This window comes from Bubalus bubalis, chromosome 17 (assembly GCF_019923935.1).
Source record: "Bubalus bubalis isolate 160015118507 breed Murrah chromosome 17, NDDB_SH_1, whole genome shotgun sequence".
Taxonomy (NCBI): Eukaryota; Metazoa; Chordata; class Mammalia; order Artiodactyla; family Bovidae; genus Bubalus; species Bubalus bubalis.
Genome location: NC_059173.1, coordinates 20052639 through 20068193, shown reverse-complemented (window position 1 = coordinate 20068193; position 15555 = coordinate 20052639). Strand labels below are relative to the sequence as shown.

At 46.0% G+C, this 15555-nt stretch overlaps 2 long non-coding RNA genes across 3 annotated transcripts; both read right to left on the bottom strand.

Annotated features, from left to right (window-relative positions):
• Positions 1-5938: 5938 nt before the first annotated feature.
• Positions 5939-10709, bottom strand: LOC123329942. 2 transcript variants are annotated; one of them, XR_006545570.2, is made up of 2 exons: positions 9013-10709; positions 5939-6580 (listed from the first exon to the last, which is right to left on the bottom strand). It is a non-coding gene; the product is annotated as an uncharacterized LOC123329942 (long non-coding RNA). The 2 variants fall into 2 exon arrangements; XR_006545569.1 differs by lacking the exon at positions 9013-10709 and adding an exon at positions 7095-7343.
• An 849-nt stretch (positions 10710-11558) lies between these two features.
• Positions 11559-13436, bottom strand: LOC123329945. The gene is made up of 2 exons (XR_006545575.1): positions 12293-13436; positions 11559-12091 (listed from the first exon to the last, which is right to left on the bottom strand). It is a non-coding gene; the product is annotated as an uncharacterized LOC123329945 (long non-coding RNA).
• Positions 13437-15555: the final 2119 nt, after the last annotated feature.

Genomic DNA, 15555 nt, shown 5'->3' with positions numbered 1-15555 from the left:
GGTTTCCACTTTACGACTATTGTGAATAGAGCTTCTGTGAACATTCATGTACTTTTTGCATGGCTATACCTCGCATTTCTCTTGGGTAGAATTACTGGGAGAGCAATGTTTTTTTAAACTTTGCTTTCACTGTAATCCTTATTAGTAAGAAGAACATCTTTACCTCCCTACCAAGCACACATGCACACAAAACAAAACCTTCACCAAGGAATAGTATTCATTACACGTTATTCTACCCTATATCATTTAAGGAAAATTTGACTTCATGACTTAGGTATGCCTCAGGCTATTTGAAAAATATTGCTCTGCAGCAATTAGCCCAAGGATGCTCATAGCCACCTGGTTTTCATTTGCAAATCACTAGAAACAATGGAGAGGTCTTTAATTTGGTTTTTAAAAATATGGTACAGGATATACAGTGAAATATTATGTGGGAAGAAAAGGCATATTGGATCCATACATATTAACTTGGAAAGATCTCAAAAACATAAACAAGCAAAAAAAAAAAACGCACGTTGCCGAAAGATATTACGATAGTGTTTATCTGTGTTAATACAAAACACTAGCAAATCTATTTCTTGGATCTATAAATATGTGTACAGAGTTCAGAAATCAATCGGCTGGGAGGCTACAGGCTCCATTCATGCTGGAGTTTGTCTCTGGTGGTTGGAGACTAGAAGGGCACGAACATACGATGCTTTACTCTTTTGTTAAGAATAAAAGTGGATTCAGAGCAAATAGAAGAAAAGGTGAACAGTGGTTGGTTATGAGCAGTAGGCACACGTGTGTTTCAGGATTGGGTGTCCGTTTTCCCCGGGGCGGGGTGGGAAGGATGGGATACTCAAAACAAGCTAACCCAGTCCTTGCATGGTAAGTGCCCAAGGGGCTGCGGAAGACAAGATGGAGAACAGCTGTTCTGATTTCTGTTTACTGAAAACAGAAGTTGTTGAAAAGCCCGAGAGCCAGCCAGTGCGTCCAGGTGAGACACTCCCCCAGACCTGAGCCCCCGCTGCGGGCAGCTCCATCCAGTCAGTCATCCTGCCCTCCTCCAGGACCTGAAGTTCTAGAAGACTGCACAGAGCGAGGACTTTCAAATTCAGGACCCAAACAGCCATTTCTGCTGACATAGTTATTTCTGGCCCCAGGTAGGAGAACTATTATAATTTCAAATAATAATACAGAGACTTTTTTTACCTTGTTTTTTTTTTGGCAGATGGCTCTGAAAGAGGCTGTTTAATGTTTACTTTTTTAAAAAATTGTGGTACAGTGCACATAAAATAAAAATTGGTCGTGTTTGAAGATGTGTAACTCAGACTGGGACTCGAACCCATGTGCCGGGTCTTGGACCCACGTGCCTGGACTTAGGGCTTCCCAGGTGGCACGAGTGGTAAAGAAGCCGTCTGACAATACAGGAGATGGGAGAGATGTGGGTTCGATCCCTGGGTCAGGAAGATCTCCTGGAAGAGAAAATGGCAAACTGCTCCAGTATTCTTGCCTGGGAATGGACAGAGGAGCATGGCAGACTACAGTCCATGGGGTCACAAAGAGTTTTAACCACTGGACTGCCAAGAAATTCCCCATTTAACTTTTTAAAAGCCCATTTATTATCTCCTTCTGTCTGATTGCCCAGCTGCAGATACCAGTACTGAGATGGATGATAATGATGATGACTATTCTTGTATGAAGCATTTCCAACATACCCAGCTCTCTCTAAGCACTTTATATAATATTAACTGTTTTAATTCTCACAACAAGCCTATGAGACAGCTACTACTATTAACCCTGTTTTTCCAAAAAAAGAAAAGTGAAATTAAATAACATGCAGAGGGACTTCCCTGGTGGTCCACTGTTAAGACTCCATCTTCCAATGCAGGAGACCTGGGTTCGATCCCTGGTTGGGAACTAAGATTCCCCCATGCCTTGGAGCAGTAAGCCCTCATGCTGAAACTTCTGAGTCACAACAAGAGAAGCCCACTCCCTGTAACAAAGCAAATAAAAATAACCTGTAGCAAGTCCCAAAGCTGGGATTTGAACCCTGGCAGCCTAAACCCCCAGCTGGAGCACTTAACCATTGCACCAGGCTGACTGTGAGATTATACACACAACTAATTTCCCACCCCATCCTTGTCTTTTTTTCCACCCTGTTTTCCACCCTTTTTTTCCACCTTTGTCTTTTTTTCTTCCCTTTGCAATTAGTCACTAGGGGTTACCTGTGCCAGCCCATGGAGTTGGGGCTTGCTGAAGAGATGTCTGTGCTGAGTCACCAACGGGGAGGGATTTAGAAATAGATCATCAGCGTGACTTCCTTACACTGGTTTCTGTTTCTCCTTGGATGGGGGAGCGGGCAGGAGGAAGTAGTCCACTAAAGAGCTGAGTCACCCTGGGTGGTACCAACAGACTTAAGATGACAAGGACATGCCTCACCTTAGATAGCCTGAGGTCGGTCATTCAGCTGATTGATTATTATTATTTATATAATAATTATAAAACATTTTCTAGAAGCATTATTTCTTTATTTGGCTGCACTTCCAGGCTTGTAAGATGGTCTTAGTTCCCTGGAGGAGGGCATGGCAACCCACTTCAGGACCCTTGCCTGGAGAATCCCATGGACAGAGGAGTCTGGGGGGCTACAGTCCATAGGGCTGCAGAGTTGGACACAACTGAAGTAAATTAGCACGCACACATGCAGGTCTTAATTGCTGCACGCGGGATCTTTAGTTGTGGCACGTGAGATCTAGTTCCCTAACCAGGGTTGGAACCCAGGCCCCCTGCATTGGGAGCGCAGAGTCTTAGCCACTGAACCACCAGCAAAGTCCCAAAAACATGCCTTTTAAACCTTTACGTTCTGACTGCACACAGATCAGAGAATAGAGCTGTGAGATCTGCCACCTCAGTAGGGTGCCAAACGCCCACGGATCAGTATTCATTATGTAGCAGAGGATTACTCTTAACTTTACGTTTCCCTGACCTGCATTCTGTCTTGTCCATCTTTGTTGTTCAGTCACTCAGTTATGTCTGACTCTTTGCGACCCCATGGACTGCAGCACACCAGACTTCCCTTTTCTTAACTATCTTCCAGAGCTTGCTCAGACTCATGTCTGTTGAGTTGGTGATGCCATCCAACCATCTCGTTCGTTCTCTGTCCTCAATCTTTCCCAGCATCAGGGTCTTTTCCGATGAGTCAGCTCTTCACATCAGGTGGCCAAAATGTTGGAGCTTGACCACCTTACAAGCCTCTTAGTCATATCCCTTGTTGAGCAGTGACTTATTATCATTCATTGAATGCTGGGTACTGTGTGAGGCTGTGGGTCACCAGGGAAAACAAGAGGTACGGAATCACCTATGTCCTAAGGGATCATGAACCCAGCATTGTGAAAAGACACGAGAGTGGTTGGGAGAGGAGTGTTATTTGAGCTGAGGTGATCTGAGGAGGTCACATCTGAGCTGAGGGCTGAATGAGGAGCAAGGGCCAGCCCCGGATATCAGGGGCAAAGAATAAGTCTGGAGGTTCCTCAAAAAGTTGACCCTGAAGTTACCATGTGACCCAGCAATCCCACTCCTAGGTACAGACCCCAAAGAAATGAAAATGGGTATCCATGCAGAAACTTGTCCATGAATGTTTATAACAGGTCTATTTACAATTGCCAGAAAGTGGAAACAACCCGTGTCCATCCACTAACAAATGAATAAACAAACTGTGGTCTATGCAGACAGCGGACTATATTATTTGGCATAAAATGAAATGAAGGGACTTCCCTAGTGGTCCAGTGGCTAAGACTCCATGCTGCCCATGCAAGGGGCCCAAGTTCCATCCCTGGTCAGGGAACTAGATCCCACATGCTGCAACTACAATCTGGTGCAGCCAAATAAAAAATTTTTTTTAAAGGAATGAAGTTCTGATACAGGCCACAATGTGGATAAACCTCGAAAACATTTTGCTAATAAAAGAAGCCAGTCACAAAAGTGTGAAAGTATGATTACTTTTATATGACTTACTCAGAATAAGCAAGTCTCTAGACAGAAAGCAGGTTAAAGGTTAGCGAGCAGGGCAGTGAGGCTTCATTGGGTGAGAAGTGGTTTTTATGGGGTGACGAGAGAGTTTTGTAATTCCCAAGACCTGGTGATAATCACATTGTAAATATAACTAAGACTAAGGGATTTGCATGCTTTAAAATGGTTGATTGCATGTTATATGAATTTCACCTCTTTAAAAGATAAGAAAGATAGTGGGAAAAATTGACTAGAGGCAAAGGGGTAGCAGGTCTCAAGACTAAGAAGCAGGCAGAAGAAGCTTGGATGTTGCCAGAGCAGGAAGTGGGCAGTGGGGTGGAGCATGGACAAGGTGAAGCCGGAAGAAGGAACAGGATGAGATGGGAGGTGTGTGACCGACTCTGCAAAGGTGGAGAGCACAGGAGGATTTTGATCAGGGTGTGATATGACTGATCCTCTGGCTCTGTGTGGACAGGGCCAGGGGAGGCGCCCCCCCACCCCCCACCGCTCCCCAAGACAGCCAGGCCTGGGCTCACCCTGCTCGGTAGCCACAAACGGGGGGTGTAGCAATTGTTTCACCATTGGACATTCCTGCTGGCCTGTTCAGGATGTCCTGCTGGTCTTCATAACTGAAGGACCTGTGGGGCTTTGAGAAACACTTTGAGGGGTTTTCTGCTCCGCTGGTCAGCAAGGGCCCGGGGACATATGAGGCCCTTCACCTTTCCTGGCCCTGGATTGGATCGATGCATTACATAACCAAAGGCAATCAGAGACTCCAGGACCTCAGAAACCGACTCAAGACAGTTACCTGGGCCCTGAGGCCTGGGCACCTGCCACATGTGAGTTCTCTGATCTCTGACCCTCAGTTATTTGGCTTTTCTGGACATCAGCCTCAGAAAAGGGAAGGCTGTTTCCAAATGGGAGGCTGGCTGAAGTCTGGACTGATGTGGACTGGCTCTGGTGAAGGTTAGTCTTGTCTGGAATTGGAAGATGTCTGCTTTGGGTACAGCCTCTGTGCCCTCGCTGCCTCCAGGCAGTCTCCCCAGATTTCTCACTACCCTACCTGGTCTCCTCATCCTCATGCATTTGTTTTTTTCAAAACTAGGACCTTTATTTTCATGCAGTGATTTTTTTCGGGTTTTTCCTGCACCTTCATGGCTGGGTAAGGGCTTTCTCTAGTTACAGCGTGCACGGCTCCTCTTCGTTGTGGTGTGTGGATTCTGGGAGCGAGGGCATCAGTAGTGGCAGCAGACGGGTTTAGTTGCTCCAAGGCACGTGGAATCTTCCTGACCAGGGCTTGAACCCGAGTCCCCCACATTGGCAGGCAGATTCTTATCTACTGGGCCACCAGAGAAGTCCCCATCCTCATGTGTTTGATTTGCCAACACTTTCCTAGTGAAATATTCGCTCTTCAAACATACTCTTCAGTTTCTCAAAGGCAGGACCTGTGCCTCTTCACACCCAGGTCCCCCCATAGTAGGTGGGTGCTACTTTCTCATAGCAGGTGCGTTAAGGCTAACTGCCAGAGGAATTCGTCCACCTCCCTGTCTACCCGATATTTCCTTTCTGAAGTCCCAAAGCCACCTCAGACTCATCACAGCGGAAATGCAGCCTCTGGAGACTTTTCTCCCAAACCTTTTCCCCCTCCCCCCACCCCCACTACATAAATTCCACCTTCATTAACAACGCCATCTTCCAGTCCCTGGAGTCCAGAGACCTGGCCTTCATACCTGACTCCTCCCTTTCTCTATTCCAGCAGTTCATCTCTGGATAGGCTCTCAGTTCGTCCTGCCCAGTGGGGCTGATTCTGTTTCTCCATCTCCTTTGTGCCTTGGAAACCCCAAGCCACATCTCACCGCACGGCTGGGATAATGATCTTTGTCTTTGAGCTCCCATCTCACCCCACCCTTAGGACCCATTGTCCACACAGCAGCCAGCAAGATCTTCCTTTTTTGTTTTTACAACTAGACTTTATTTTTCAGTTTTAGATTTACAAAATAATTGGGATGATAGTACAGAAATTGGGCTAGTAATACATATACCCAGTTTCCCTGATTATTAACATTTAACATGAGGATGGTATGTGACAATGAATGAACTGATATTGATACATCATTAACGAAAGTCCATGCTTTATTCAGATTTCCTTGTTTTTTTTTTCCCCCCTTAATATCCTCTTTCTGCTCTGGGACACCCTCCAGGGGACCACGTTACATTTAACTGCCGTGTCTCCTTAGGCTCCTCTTGGCTGTGACAGTTTCACACTTTTCTCGTTTTTCATGATCTTGACAGTTTTGAGGAGGAGGGGGCAGGTGTTTGTGGAGTGTCCTTTGGGATTTGTCTGCTGCTTTTCTCACGATCAGACTGTGAGCAGGGGCATGTTGGAAGGCAGACCATGTGCCACACAGACCAGGTGCCATTGTCGTCGCCTCAAGTCAAAGGTAATACTATCGACGCGCCATCATCTCGCTATTGACTTTGGTCACCTGCCTTGGCGTTCATGCTCCTCAGGCATCTCCGCTGCAAAGTTACTCTTTACCCTTCTCCATGCTATTTTCTCTGGCAGGAAGTCTCTATGTGCAGCCTACACCTAAGGAGTCATGGAGGTTATTAAAACTCTAATAAATCAGGGACTTCCCTAGTGGTCCAGTGGTTAGGACTCTGAGCTTCCACTCCAGGGGGCACAGGTTCAATCCCTGGTGGGGGAACTAAGATCCCACATGCCATGAGGTGCAGCAAAACAAACAAAAACCCTCTAAATCAGATCCTCTCACTCCTCTGGTTCAAACCCTGCAGTGACCTCTCCTACCCTTGGAATAAAGCTGGCCTTTCTGATCTGGGGTCTCCTAGCCATGCTTCCCTCCCCAAATCTCATCTCTGCCATTCCCTCCCCCAGCTTACCACACCAGCCACGATGGCCTCCGTCTTTCCCTAAAGCATGCCAACTTTGTCCCCACCTCTGAGCCCATGCAAAGATCTTCCCTCTGCCTGCACCCCTTCCCCTTACTCCTCCTCTCCTGGCCACCCCCTTCTCATTCAGGACTCTCTCAGCTCAAATTCACCCAAATCCTGGGGGAGACCCCAAACGCCTGGGTCGGGCTCACCAGGTCTTCCAACTGTCACATTTTTGACTTCTTGCTGGCAGCTTGAAACCAACCACAGTGAGAGTATTTACACCACAGTGAGCAGCAGGTGCTACGGTTTAGGGCTTTTTCCCTCCCTGATAGCTGACTACTCAACATTGACCAGGACAGCATGGGGGGACATGACCGACCCTAACCCCAGAGGGTGGATGGCAGAGTGGTCTGTCTTGATGATGAACAAGCCAGAAAAAGGAACAGCAAGAAAATAATTCCCAAGAAATCGTTGCTGCAGACCTGCCTGCCCACAGGAGCTTGATCTGAGATGGCTCCAGCTGGTGCTGCCTTAAGAGCCCGGCAGAAGCAGCACAGGTCTTCCTCAGAGGTCAGCTCATTCAGTCTAGGCCACAGAGAATCCCCACAAATAATTGTCCAAGGGCAACGAACAAAATGGTTGAAGAAAACCTAGCTCACAAGGGAACAGAGCACTATGAGCAAGAGCCAGCAGAAGCAGACTCACAGAAACCTGGGGGACTGGATTATCCAGATTCTAAGGCGCTCATGTTTATTGACCCTGGTTAAAATTCCCTGGTGGCTCAGATGGTAAAGAATCTGCCTGCAAGGTGGGAGACCTGGGTTCGATCCCTAGGTCAGGAAGATCCCCTGGAGAAGGAACTGGCTGCCCACTCAAGTATTCTTGCCTGAAGAATCGCATGGACCAACGAGCCTGGAGGTTAGAGTCCATGGGGTTACAGTCAGTCAGACACGACTGAGTGACTAGCACACACACAAATAAATCATCAGCAAGCTTGAAAATGTTTACAAGGATCAACAGCAAGCTATGAAAAGCAACCTAGGAGATTTGTTAAAGAACAAAACAGAGCTGGTAGAAATTTAATAAATAATAAACACAATTATATTTGACAGAAGACTGGACACAGCAGAAGGATTAGTGAGATATTAGGAGAAATCCATAACTACAACATGGAGAGAAAAATATAGAAAATACCAGAAAGAGAAAAACGAGAATGGGAGGATTTATTAGTTATACCTTTGTTTGGAGTTTTAGTGAAGCAAGAGAGAATGGGGTGGGAAACCATTGTAAGACAGAATGGCTCAGGGCACTTCCCTTCCCTGGCGGTCCTGTGGTTAAGGGGGCTTCTCAGGTGGCGCCAGTGGTAAAGAACCCTCCTGCCAGTGCAGGAGACTGAAGAGATGTGAGTTCAGTCCTGGGGTCAGGAAGAACCCCTTGAAGGAGGGCATGGCAACCCACTCCAGTATTCTTGCCTGGAGAATCCCATGGACAGAAGAGCCTGGAGCGCAACAGCCCATGGGGTCGCAAAGAGACGGACATGACTGAAGCGACTTAGCACATACCCGTGATTAAGACTCCACTTTGCCAGTACAGGGGTCTGGGGGTTCAATCCCTGGTTGGGGAATAGGATCCCTCATGCCTCACAGTGTGGCCAAAAAAAAAAAAAAAAAAAGAGAGAGAATGGCTAGGAATTATCCAGGACTGATAAAGAGATGTCAACAGAATTGAAGAGGCCAAATATTTGTTGAATGAGTGAAGAGTGAATAAAAGATTCCGTGATAAGTGTGCCCTGCCCCCTCCCTTCCCTCAGTTGTGAGCTGCATTCAGGAGGGGAGAGGGAGCCCCCCACTCCTCCCAGGCCCCCACGTTCCTCTCCCAGGCTTGCACACAGCAGGAGCTGGGCCATGTCACTGAAAGCCGTCAGCCTGCTGCCAGCTCCTGGTGCCAGATGTCCTTCACCCACTGTTCAGCCTTTGTCATCTCGCCTCGCCTCCCTTGTTATCTGTGTGCTTTAAAATAGACAGGCCGGAGGAGGAATGTTACCCAGCTACTGAGCTGTGGCTAGCCCAGCCTGCAAACCCCGAGAGTCTCCAGAGCTTTCCCCTCAGGGAAGAGGCGTAGCTTCACCTGCTCAGCCGTCTTTCTCTTCTCGAACAAAGACAAATATTTCCAGCCCAGAAAAACCATCCCAGCCCTTCCAGCCAAGAGGAGAGGAGGAAGGAGGGTTAGAAAGGGTTTCTGTAGCTTTTTATTTCCTCTGTCAAGCCCCTGCCAGGCGTCGGGGGAACCTCAGGCCACCCAGACCAGGCTGCCGGGGGTTGACTTGTCAAGAGGCAAGATCTGCCCATGCAGGCTTTTCTATACATATGCCTTATTTTTTTTTAATCTATTTTTATTAACTTATTTATTTGGCTGTGCAGGGTCTTTAGTTGTGGCATGTAGGATCTTAGTTCCCTGACCAGCGATTGAACCCGGGCCCCCTGCATTGGGAGTGCAGAGTCTTAGTCACTGGATCACCAGGGATGATCACCCTGCGATGCCTTATTTTTACAGTCAAGGAGCTGAGACAGGAATTAGCCCCATTTTCCAGATGGGAAAAGAGAAGTCTAAGAAATAAAATCATTTGCTCCTCCTGGAGCGTGTACCTGGTAACCCAGGTGCTCCAGTTACCCAGACCAGGCTTCAGTAGTTGGAGCTCACGGACTCGGTTGCTGAGAGGCACGTGGGTCCTCCCACACCAGGGATCGAACCAGTGTCCCTTGGTGGTTTTTTTTTTTTTTTTTTTGGCCCTAGTTTACAATTCATTGGCAGGGACAGATCAAACCCAGGTGGAAAAGGTTGCAGATGGCTTGCAAAAGAAAATGTAAACAGGTGCAGGTCGATTGAGCGCAAACAGAAGGCCTGGATTGCCAGATGAAGTGCCGATAGTGCTGTGAGATGCAGGAAGCTTGAAAACATTATGCAAAGTGAGACAAAATCAGACAGAAAAGCATCAATACTATGTGATGCTTCTTATACGAAATATCTGAAAGAGGCAAACTCATCGAAATAGAAAGAAGAGAGGTCCCTGGGGTGAGGGCGATGGGGAATCGGGGAGTTGTTTAAGGGGGACAGAGTTTCAGTTTATGCTGATGAAAATCGGAGTTGATGGTGGAGGTTGTACAACAATGTGAATGTGCTTAATGCCGTGGAGCTGCAGATTTAAAAGTGGTTAAAATGGCAAATTTTGTGTATATTTTACTACGAAACGCAAATAGTTTTCAATGGTGGCAGCTGAACTACTTTTGTATCTATTAATAGATGAATCTTAAAACAGAGAACGATGTTGAATAATATGCCACTTGAGTTTTTAATTTAAAAAATTCACCATCAACAATATACTAAATAAATCTGCTGTGTGAATATATGTACATATGTTAAAGATAAAAATGGTCAAAAAAATACACCCCAAGTTGAGTTAATAGTGGTCTCTCTTGGGACACAGGATGGGGTACAACGTTAGGCGGTCAAAGGGGCACTTAGGTTCTGATTTATTTGTGTTTAAAGGGGGATGGTGAGGCTAGCTGAATAATATTGCTATTTAGTCGCTAAGTTGTGTCTGACTCTTTGTGACCCCATGAGATCCCACCCATGACAAAGGTCATGCAGAAGAGACCTGACGGGCAAAGGCGGATCAGGCCTCAAGGGACCCCCTGAATCTGCTCGAGCATCTACCCCAAAACCAGAGTCAGTCTGTCTTACTATTTTGTGCCTTTCACCAACTCTTCTGACATTAACAGGGGGCTATCCCCAACCACCTTTCTCTGGAAAAAGTCAACTTAGGGCTCTAATTAATAAGTCTCCTGGGCATGAAAAGAATATTTCTATTTTAACCCCTCTGTTGGCATTCTAGCTTGCCTGACAGGTTTATCCATACTCTTACAATTAACACACATGACTGTTCACAACTCCCTAACCTTGAAAGGCATGGGAGGCCAAAACATTCTAAAAGTCCTAATGAGCATAGAGTCCTTTAAGGGATGAAAAATTATTAGAATAGATAGTACTGGTAAAGGGCTTCATTGTTGAGCCAATGCTTGCTGCCAAGTGCCCATATCCCTTATCCCTGGTACACCTGGGAGTGCATTAGTTAACATAGTTGGAATGTAAGAAAAACAAGTAGTAGCCTTGGAATTAACCTCATCAGACCTTTGAGCTAATTGGTTCTTTCTTTCTTGTAACCCACCATACCTTTGCTCTATGAAATGTAACTTTGTTTAGTACTTTTTGACGGTGATGCAGATTGAAAAAAAAAAAAAAAACACTTTAAAAGAAAAAACAAGTTTTCTGGTTGACCAACCTTTATCAAAAAAGAGTCATAAAATGTTGGCAGGCCACAGGGCCAGAAGATAATGTACCTAACACAAAGACCCTTGTAAATGAAAAGGTATGCAGAAAACATCCTGGTCCCGGTGAAGGTCAAACTGATGTAATGTTGAGCTGACTCTGTATGACTTTGCATCTTTCATTTCCCTCTATGTACAAGTCAAGGTATAAAAGTTCCTTTTGAAAATAAAGTTATGGGCCTCGCTCACCAAAGCTTGGTCTCCCCGTGTCATTCTTTTTTTCCTTTTCCTCCTTTTCTCTCTCTGTTCTTCTTTCAGGATGACTCCTTAGAACACAGGAGCTTTATTGGCTTTCTGTATTAATCAAGGAAGATCAAGCCTCTTTCTCTTCTCTTTATTTTTTCTCCTTTATTTTCTTATCGTTCAACCCCAGACTATCAGGTTTCAATTTATTATAAGACCCGTGTCATCTCTCTCTGGCCGATGCCGTCTTTCCTGAGGGTACCCTAGGATCCTGCCAGGCTCCTCTGTCCATGGGATTTCCGAGGCAAGAATACTGGAGTGTGTTGCCATTTCCTTCTCCAGGGAAACTTCCCAACCCAGGGATTGAACCTGCATCTCCTGCATTGGCAGGCGGATTCTTTACCGCTGAGCCACCAGGGAAGCCCCAAAGGGGCTCTTAGATTCTGACTTATTTCTGTTTAAAGAAGGATGGTGTGGCTGGCTGAATAATACTCCCCCAAGTAAACCCACATCCTAATACTCAATACCTGTCACATTGCCTTATGAGGCCAGAAGGGCTTAGCAGGTGTGTTCAGTTAAAGCCCTTGAGATGAGGCATCTCCTGGTCATCCAGGTGAGGTCGATGTGATCACAGGGTCCTTATGAAAGGGAAGCAGGGGGGTCAGAGTGAGGGAGGGGGCATGATAGTGGGAGCAGAGGTCTGTGCGATGCACTCTGAAAATGGAAGGTGGCCCCCAGCCAAGGAATGCGGGCAGCCACCAGAAGCTGCAAGAGGGCAAGGAAGGGGACCCCCCCCCCAGCCTGCAGAAGGGGCCACTTCCGCCAGCACTCCACCTCACCAGCATGCAGAAGGGACCAGTTCCACCAGCACCTTCCGCTTAGGACTTCCTGACTTCAGCCTCTTGATATCCAGAACAGTGGAAGAGTGAATTTGTGTTTAAGTTGGTGGTGGTTCGTTAAAGCCACCACAGGAAACGAATACAGAGGGATTCATTTATGACTTGTGCAGTTCAAAATTGTACAGGGGAGAGGCTTGGGAGGAGAAGGCAGATTTGGGGTGCATCAGCTAAGGCAGCCCCTCCTGCAAGATGAGAGGGAACTAGGTGGGCTTCTGGAAACCCTGAAGCTGGGAACACGAGGTCAGGAGGTGGGAGGTGACTCAAGTGTGGGAGGATGTAAGTGATGAGCTTCTGTAGAGCCGCTTCAGGAGCTGTAAGGTGTAAGGAATAAGCTCTCATCTTCACACGTTTTCTGCCAAAGATGAGACACACAAAACTTCACAGTGATTAGAATGTTCCAGATTTAATGCCTGAATTAACACCTTCTGTCGAGAAGAATCTCTTTTTTTTTAATGCATGGAATTAAGAGAGAGAAAAAAAAACTCCAACTATTTTCAGTGCTGATAGAGGAAATGAAAAGGGAGGCAGTGTTTGCTGAAAAAGCTTCAAGTGCTTTTGAAATGCTCTGCAGGTCAGATCATGTTATTAAACAGTCACGTTGCTTTATCTTCTTTAGTGGCATGATTACAAAATTATAGATTCCGTGAAGTCAAATATGATCCCCCCTTTTAAAAAGGAAAAAAAAAAAAAGGTGAGGAGTGGGTGGCAGGGTGGAGATGAAAATAGTGACTTGAAAATGCCTTGAAAAAAATTCCAGGAAGGAAACTCAAGAGGCTGTTAACAATGGCTTTTTGTTTTGCCTCCATGTCAACTGATTTAAAATTGGATTTTTATACCATTTTATGACCTTAAAAATTAAAAAGGGGGAGCAATTCCTTAAGTGTAGGCTGTGCTTCGTGACTTTCTTCTCAAGAGGACTGTGGAGAGGAGGCAAATGACTTCACAGGGAGACACCTGACACCCTGGCTACTCAGAGGTGATCAAAGGCCACATGGACAGTGACCAATCAGGTCCGGTTGTCTATACCCTTTTTTTTTTTTTGGTTGTTCTGGGTCTTCACTGCTGCCCACAGCCTTCTCTAGTTGCGATGATCGAAAGCTACTCTTTGTTGCAATGTGCAGGCTTCTCATTGCGTAGCTTCTCTTGTTGCTGAGCACAGCCTCTAGGGCGTGCGGGCTTCAGTAGTTGTGGGGTTGCTGAGCACAGCCTCTAGGGCGTGCGGGCTTCAGTAGTTGTGGGGCACGGACTTAGTCGCTCCATGGCGTGTGGGATCTTCCCAGATCAGGGACTGAACCGATTTCTCTTGCCTTGGTAGGTGGATTCTTATCCACTGTACCATCAGAGAAGTCAGTGTTTGTCTATACTCTTGCTACAACATGATGATAATGACCCTCTTCCCCAAAACCTGTAACTCCTGTCTAATCATGAGAAAGGCTACAACATGATGATAATGACCCTCTTCCCCAAAACCTGTAACTCCTGTCTAATCATGAGAAAGGCACTAATCATGAGAAAGACCTTTTTAGTGTTTTTTAAAAAATATTTATTTGGCTGTGCTAGGTCTTAGTCGTGGCATATGGGATCTTAGTTCCTTGACCAGGGATGGAAGCCGGGCCCCCTGCACTGGAAGCCACTGCACCACTAGGGAGGTCCCCAAAAACACTAGACAAATTCTCAATAGAGAGCAACCTATAAAATGCCTGTGCTCCTCAAGGTCCTGAAAACCAAAGAAAGCCTGAGAAATTGCCACAACCTCAGGGCCTAAGGCGGAGAAGGCAATGGCACCCCACTCCAGTACTCTTGCCTAGAAAATCCCATGGACGGAGAAGCCTGGTAGGCTGCAGTCCATGGGGTCGCTGAGTCCGACATGCCTGAAGTGACGCAGCAGCAGCAGCAGCAGCAGGGCCTAAGGAGACCTAATGACCAAATCCAGTATGGTATCCTCATTAGGATCCCAGGACAGAAAAAGAACATTAGATATAAAAAACAAAGGCCCTTGAGATGAAGTATGCCCTTAGTTCGAAATAAGGTATCACTATGGACTGGAAGAAACACAAGGTGGAATCAAGATTGACTGGGAGAAATATCAATAACCTCAGATATGCAGATGACACCACCCTTATGGCAGAAAGTGAAGAGGAACTAAAAAGCCTCTTGATGAAAGTGAAAGTGGAGAGTGAAAAAGTTGTCTTAAACCTCAACATTCAGAAAATTGAATCCGGTCCTATCACTTCATGGGAAATAGATGGAGAAACAGTGGAAACAGTGTCAGACTTTATTTTTCTGGGCTCCAAAATCACTGCAGATGGTGACTGCAGCCATGAAATTAAAAGACGCTTACTCCTTGGAAGGAAAGTTATGACCAACCTAGAGAGCATATTCAAAAGCAGAGACATTACTTTGCCAACAAAGGTTCGTCTAGTCAAGGCTATGGTTTTTCCTGTGGTCATGTATGGATGTGAGAGTTGGACTGTGAAGAAGGCTGAGCGCCGAAGAATTGATGCTTTTGTACTGTGGTGTTGGAGAAGACTCTTGAGAGTCCCTTGGACTGCAAGGAGATCCAACCAGTCCATTCTGAAGGAGATCAGCCCTGGGTGTTCTTTGGAAGGAATGATGCTAAAGCTGAAACTCCAGTACTTTGGCCACCTCATGCGAAGAGTTGACTCATTGGAAAAGACTCTGATGCTGGGAGGGATTGGGGGCAAGAGGAGAAGGGGACGACAGAGGATGAGATGGCTGGATGGCATCACTGACTCGATGGACATGAGTCTCAGTGAACTCCGGGAGTTGGTGATGGACTGGGAGGCCTGGCGTGCTGCGATTCATGGGGTCGCAAAGAGTTGGACATGACTGAGCGACTGATCTGATCTGATTGATTTATTAATTTATTGATTTATTAATTGTGGCAAATGAACCTTACTAATATAAAATGTTAAAAATGGAAAACTGGGTGAGGGACAATATGGGAACTTTTGAACTATCATTTTTTTTTTCTGTAAATCTGAAACTGTTCTTTAAAAATCTATTAAAAAATTAAGAAGTTCCATTTCAACTGAGAGGAAATTCTCCTACCTATATACTCACAGAAGTATGCAAAGATGTATATATGAGAGAGTTCATTGCATCATAGTGTATGGACAACTAGAAACCCAGAGGCCCACAGCAGGTCCTCTGGAATACTATACAACCATTCAAAAGAATGT